Raw genomic sequence first — 7,257 nt, forward strand, 5'->3', positions numbered from 1 at the left:
CAAAATACCCGTTCCAATAGAAATATTTTTTAGTAGCGAAAGTTGGCCGGTTTCGTAAAAAAAATTAAAAAATAAAATATTTTGAAAAACCTACCAACTTTGGTCGGTTTTTTCCCGAATTTTTGGGAGTGTATGTGCCTATATAGTTCGGCTGGCAGAGGCCAGAAGCGACCTATTTAGGCTGAGTTTTGGAGTTTCATGGGCATGGAAAAATTCCAAGAAGGGTCTGTTAGTCCTTTTAATCTGGTTTGTAATAGTCTTGTTGAATTGTTTTATCCTGTTCACTGTTCCTTCTGCCTGAGAGGATTTTCCTTCTGTTGCTATATGGTTACTTGCTGAACCATTGAGAAATGAAGTTTTCTCTTGCGTTCTACTATTTTATTTGATGGTTAAACTTTCTTGTTTGCTCTCTGTTTTTCTTTCATGGGGTAGCAGGTGTTACCTTCACAACGAACCGCTATATTTTTGCGAATAAAATTTGCTTTCCTGCTGCTTTGTAGGCCGATATTGGTCTTGCTATGGGCATTCAAGGAAGAGAAGTTGCCAAAGAAAGTTCAGATATCATCATCCTGGATGACAATTTTGCTTCTGTTGTGAAGTTCTGTTTATCATGCTGGCAGCTTTAGCGCGCAGGAAGTTCTCAGGCTCTTATTATCTTAGTAAAGCCAAACTTGTCTTGCATGCTTGACTTACGGAACATGAACAATCTTTTTCTAATTTTATTGCCTTGAAGATATCCCAACAGTCGTGTTTATTATATTTTGGAACCTAAAACAAGGTGCTTAGTATTACTTTTTAATGGTGGGGAATGAACTTTCCTGCTGGGAATTTTGAATCTTCTGGAGTGACTGAAATACTTGGGATACGCTCTTACTTTCTGAAAAGTTATTTATTGCTAACAAGTTCCTAACTCAGAATACAAGTTTTGTGTACACGTTTAAATTGCCTTCAGCAGTTCATAAGTCGGATCTATTTTACCTGCTATATTTTGCAACCCCATTAGTATCTTATCTAGTTGCAGTGTTTGAAGTTCTAATATTTTTCAGACCGGTGCACGGCAATACTTATTTTTATTGATTTTTTATCCCATCAAATACAGGTTGTCCGATGGGGCAGATCCGTATATGCTAACATTCAGAAATTCATCCAGTTTCAGATAACTGTTAACATTGCTGCTCTAATCATTAATGTTGTTGCTGCAGTTTCTGCTGGTGATGTCCCATTGAATGCTGTTCAGGTTTAGTTTCTCTGCTCTCTTATCATTGATCAGTGTGATTAGCGGATGCACACTTTGTGTGTTTGTGACGACCTGACCGGTCGTCTCAAGAGTCACCGCTCCGTTTCCCCCATTTTTCAGCTTCTTTATGCTTCGTTATCCGTATCTTATGTGATCGAGTTGGTTCGGAGAGGTTTTGGTAGGAAATGAGACACTTAGTCTCTTTAAGGAAGGTATGGTTTGGAAAAGTCAACCGGATGTTGACTTATGAGTTAGAGGGCTTGGATGTGATTTCCGGTGATTCGATTAGCTTCGGGGGATGATTTGTGACTTAGGAGCGTGATCGGAAGTGATTTTGGAGGTCCGGTGTAGAATTAGGCTTGAATTGGCGAAGTTAGTATTTTGGCGAATTCCGGTTGATAGGTGAGATTTTGATCCGAGGGTCGGAATGGAATTCTGAGGGTTGCTGTAGCTTCGTTAGGTGATTTGGGATGTGTGTGCAAAATTTCAGGTCATTCGGAGGTGTTTTGGTTGGGTTTTTGATCAAAAGCGAGTTTCGGAAGTTTTAGAAGAACTTAGGCTTGAATCCGATGTAATTTGATGGTTTTGGTGTTATCTGATGTGTTTTGATGATTGGAACGAGTTTGGATGATGTTTTAGGATGGGTTGACACTTTTGTTTGAGGTCCCGGGGGCCTCGGGGTGATTTCGGATGGCTAACGGGGAGTTTTGTGAGCCTTGTGTTATTGCAGAAGATTGATGTTGCTGGTATTTCCGCACCTGCGGAAAAGGGACCGCAGGTGCGGTCTCGCAGATGCGGGAAGGAGGTCGCAGGTGCGAGATTTGCCTGGGAAGCTGTTTCCGGAGATGCGGACGAGAGGCCGCATCTGCGGCATCGCAGATGCGGGGTCGATATCGCAGAAGCGGAAGTCTGGGGTTCAGCAGGAACCGCAGGTGCGGTAGGGGAACCGCATCTGCGGAGTCGCAGATGCGATGTTTTGACCGCAGATGCGGTAATTGGGCAATAAGGGAATTTCTGCAAATGCGGAGGTATTACCGCAAAAGCGGTCCCGTAGAACCAGTTAAAATGACCGCAGATGCGGTAATGACTGGGCAGAAGGGTTTTTAAATCATTTTTGTTCCGCGAGGTTAAGTTAAATTTTCACCATTGTTGAGCATCCTTGAGAGCTTTTGGACGGGAATTGAAGAGGGTTTCGACTGGGATTGATTGGAGGTGAGTCCTATGATCTAAAAACATGATTTAATTGTAGAATCAACCTAGAAATTCATGAAAATTTAACAAAAAGGGGGAAGAACTAGGGCTTGAGTTTTGATATTTCAAATTGGATTTTGATGGGTCATTTGAGCTCGGATTTGGGAGTTCTTGGTATGTATAGACTCGTGGCGAGATAAGGAATCCGTTGATGTAAAATTTTCTGAATTTCGAGAAGTGAGCCCGGGGCTCGGGTTTTGCCAATTTCGAGATTTTTGCTATTTTTCGATTCTTTTCGATTGGGTTATGTTCCCTTAGCCTATTGTGACGTATTCGTTGTGGTTTTGGTCAGATTCGACGCGCGAGGAGGCCGATTTGAGAGGCAAGGGCATAGCGAGCTAGAGATTTGACCGGCTTGAGGTGAGTAATGATAGTAAATGATGTCCTGAGGGTTTGAAACCCCGGATTTGCACAACGTAGTGCAATATTGAGGTGAAACACGCGCTTAATGGCGAGTGCGGGGTTGTTTACTACTGGGGATTGTGACTTGGTCTGTCCCGATTGATATTTTTACCGCGCATTCGACTGAAATGTGTTTGTTATCAACATGATTTGGGCTTATTGCCATATTTTGGGCTTCATGCCGACTACTTGAATCCTTCGTGGACTTTTATCACCGTTTCCTCACTATTTTGATATATTACTTGAACTCAGTCCTGTTGATTAATACCGTTTTACAAACTCAGCCACTTTTAATTGTTGAGATTTAAATGATATTTTCATTGTTCTTTGGGCTGAGCACTACTGTTTTACTGATGCCCGAGGGGCTTGTGATGATATCTGGACTGAGTGAGGCCGAGGGCCATATGTGAGGATATGCTGAGTGATATGAGATGCTTTATATGCCACGAGATGGCTTGAGTGATGGGAGGCCGAGTGATGTGAGGCTGAGTGTCGAGTGATGATGCCACGAGGTGGCTTTATATAGCGCTTGGGCCGTAAGGGGCCCCTCCGGAGTCTGCACATCCACAGTGAGCGCGGGTACCCATATGATCTGAGAGTGAGCCCGAGGGGCTGATACTATGCTAAGTGACTGAGAGTGAGCCCGAGGGGCTGATACTATGCTGAGTGATTGATACCAGATTACTACTCACTACTTACTTGTTGTTTTACCTGATTTACCTGTTTTTAAAAGAAGATTCCATTTGATTCTTTACGGTTTTACTGCTTTAAGTGATTTACTGCCTGATATAGAATTGCCTTGTGCCTTTATGAGTTTTCATGCTTTCAACCATTATTTATTGTTATTACTCACTGGGACGGAGTACTCACATTACTCCCTGCACCATGTGTGCAGATTGAGGCATAGCAGAGTCCGCACCTGAGCGCTGATTCCTTCCAGACCAAGCAGTGATTTGGTGTTACGAGGTAGCTGTTGACGTCCGCAGCCCCTTGTCTCCCCTATCCTCTATCATTTATGTTTTCTTCGGACGATTGTATCGGATTTCATACTCTGTAGACTTATAGTAAACTCTGTAGTAGCTCATGACTTGTGACACCCCGATTTGGGCTGTGTCGGGATGGTTTTCCCTGGTTATTATCGTGGTTTCCGCATTTATGGCTATCTTAAACATTTTTTAGATTTATTAATGTTAATTAATTGTTTAAAAAGATGTGTTTGCGTTGTTCTGGCTGGCCTTGTCTTCGCGAGAGGCGCCATCACGACCGGGTTCGGAAATTGGGTCGTGACAGTGTTCGGCCTCTATGTTCTGATGTTAATCATTTAGGTTTCGCCATTCACCTGTGCAGCTACTTTGGGTAAATCTTATTATGGACACCTTGGGTGCGCTTACACTGGCCACAGAACCACCAACTGATCATCTAATGCGCCGAGCTCCTGTTGGTCGAAGGTTAGTTTGTAGATCAATCTCTGAAAAAAAGAAGCTTGTTTCAACATTTTAATGGCAAAGATATTGTTTGTTTCGTCAAGTAACATTAGCTTGGCTGCACTACCATTTCTGCGTAATTGTAGTTTGACAGATGGAGTTGGCTTTTAGAGATAACTAATCCATCATGTGGCTGTGCAGTTGGTTTCTTATAAAAAAGTATTATTGATCTGTTAGATTTTTTTCTTTCATGTCATTTTGCATAATGTGTAGGAAGTGAACTTGTTTTGAAGCCGTGAAATACTTTTATAAAACATCTACCCCTGCGATGTGCTGAAACCACCCTGCAGGAAAACCAACTTTTTCGCACATTTATGTTGCGCAGACTCTCCAAAATGTAGCCGCACCGTGTTGGATCCTTCAAAAATATACTACTTTTGGAGGATCCGACACGTATCCAGCCACATTTTCGGAGAGTCGGAGCAACATAGCCGCACATTATTCTTTCAGTTGGTTTGAACATTCTCACTACATTCTTAACGTTAATGTGATTTATACTGTAAGCTGGATTCTATACGTTTCTGACTCTTTCCACTTATGTTACTAGATTATAGAGACTTCTATATTGCATCAATATCTTCTTCCATTCATTTTCATGCTTCGGTACTGATGTGCATCCTACTTGTATTAATAACATTTAGTGGTGGAATATGTTCTGTTGCAGCTCTAGCCAATGATTCCCCAAATGTATCAACTTATTTTCAGCTCTTTCTGTATTGCTAACCTATGTCCTCATAGTTATAATGTTTCTCGTGCGCAACATCAATTGATTATTTGTTTAATTCTATCTTAGGGAACCTCTCGTCGCCAATATAATGTGGAGAAACCTATTAATACATATAAGAAGAATTTGATGGCTGATGTTCCAAAGTGAGAAATATTCATTTTACATTAGTTTTCGAGGTTGATATCTCTTGCTTGAACATCTGCAGGCTCTGTATCAAGTTACAGTCCTCCTAATCCTCAATTTCCGAGGTGAACAAATTCTGCATTTGGAGCATGAGACGAGGGAGCATGCTGTTAAAGTGAAGAATACCTTGATTTTCACTGGTAAGAATAGCTGATAAAGAAACATGCTATGATTGGCTTTTGCACTCCCCATAGTATATTTTTCCTTTCTTACATAAGAAAGATATCTCGTTTGTACCTGAACTCAAGCACTTCCTCTTCCCTAGGAATTTTGTCTTAGTTACATTTTTGGATTGTAGAAGTTGTCCACTTCCCTTGAATCAGCAGGTCTAATACGTTTAATATCATAAAAATTTTAGCCGCCTCGTTCTCCACCTTGTTATTTTTCCTTTATTGGCCATAAAAAAAGTCAAAGCATCCATGTGTTTTCTCAACTAGTATTAAACAATTCATAGTTTCAAATCTTCCCTTAAGCGTGCCAGGTCAAGGGTGGACAACCCAATTCGGATGGAGGTGGTAGTAATCTCTGCAATCTTTTAGAATCTTGGTTGTGTTTTTGGAAATGATTCTCAAATTAAATATGAGGCAGCTTTTTCTCTTGACCTCCTTCAATTTCCCTGTGTTCCTAACCTTTTCCTCATTTTTGGTTTTGTTCGGGCGATGGGGGCAAAAAGTCTGAAACTGAAATTTCATACTGCTGTTTGCAATGAGCCACATTAGCTTTATATATTTGCCTGTCTACTGAGACTAAATCGCTGAATCCACTGCTAACGACTCGAAACCGCAGGTTTTCAATGAATTCAATGCTCAGAACCCAGATGATATAAATGTATTCAGAGGAGTCCACAAAACCGTCTGTTGAGCTTTTAAATGTTCGGGCTTTTGTCCTTGAAGTAGTTTTAAATTTGAGTTGTTGCTCCGTTTTTGGATTGAGACACTTACGGGGAATGTAAGAATGCTCTTTTCTTGATTATTCCATATCGAAATTTCTTTTGAATTTGAGACAGATTTCTTTCCTAGAGCCTACATCAAGGAAGATGAAAGAATGTAGGATTTGCCATGATACTGATGAAGATTCAAACATGGAGATTTCCTGCTCTTGCCGTGGAACCCTCAAGGTTTATTAAGCTAACTGTTTTACTCATTTGAAGCCCATGGATGCAGAGCAACAGAGAGAGTATGGTCACAAGATGGTGAATTTCATAGTTGATTATTACAGGAACAATGAGAACTCACTGTTCTCAGTCAAGTTCAGGTTTTCACAACAACCTATCAATTTCTTTTTGTATCCTTACCATGCTCTTGCCAAGAATTAGTTGCCCGTAGAAAGTTTAGCCCTTGCATGACAGTGTTATTTTGGTAGAGTTTGTGGAGACTTAGCTAGAAAAAAGTACTAAATTAGTAAAGCTCAATCTTTTAATGGATACATTTTTACTATCCTAGCTGGTTGGTGATCATATCATACATCAGTGCTCATGATAAAAATTTATTTAATTCCATGAGGATTTGAATTTGTAATATTTGTCACTATGGTTAATTTTTTATGAAATTGTATTTATGTTGTAAATTGCCACTATTTTTTAAAAAAAAACACTAATATTATATTATAGCGGTTATAAACCCCGCATAATTTAAAAAAAAAACTATTTGAATCATATTTGGGGTTTATAAACCCCACAATATCTTTTTGAGTTCATTATGGTCATATTGAGGGGTTTAGTAAACCCTCGCAGTATTTTTTTTGGACACATCAAAATCATATTGCGGGGTTTAAACTAGCATATATCTTTCAAACCCTTCATAACTTTTTCTTAAAAAAAATTTTAATCATATTTTAGGGTTTTTAAACCCCCACAATAACTTTTTGAACCATTATGATCATATAGAGGGGGGGTTTATAAACCCTTGCAATATTTTTCTTTGGCACATTGAAATCATATTCGGGGGGTGGGGGGTGGGGAGGTGGGGGGGTTT

General features: G+C 40.2%; 1 long non-coding RNA gene across 1 annotated transcript; it reads left to right on the forward strand.

The window, feature by feature from the left end:
- Positions 1–1,183: 1,183 nt before the first annotated feature.
- Positions 1,184–5,213, forward strand: LOC109216540. The gene is made up of 3 exons (XR_002066499.1): positions 1,184–1,237; positions 4,238–4,338; positions 5,168–5,213. It is a non-coding gene; the product is annotated as an uncharacterized LOC109216540 (long non-coding RNA).
- Positions 5,214–7,257: the final 2,044 nt, after the last annotated feature.

The sequence above is a fragment of the Nicotiana attenuata genome, unplaced genomic scaffold, assembly GCF_001879085.1.
Source record: "Nicotiana attenuata strain UT unplaced genomic scaffold, NIATTr2, whole genome shotgun sequence".
NCBI lineage: Eukaryota > Viridiplantae > Streptophyta > Magnoliopsida > Solanales > Solanaceae > Nicotiana > Nicotiana attenuata.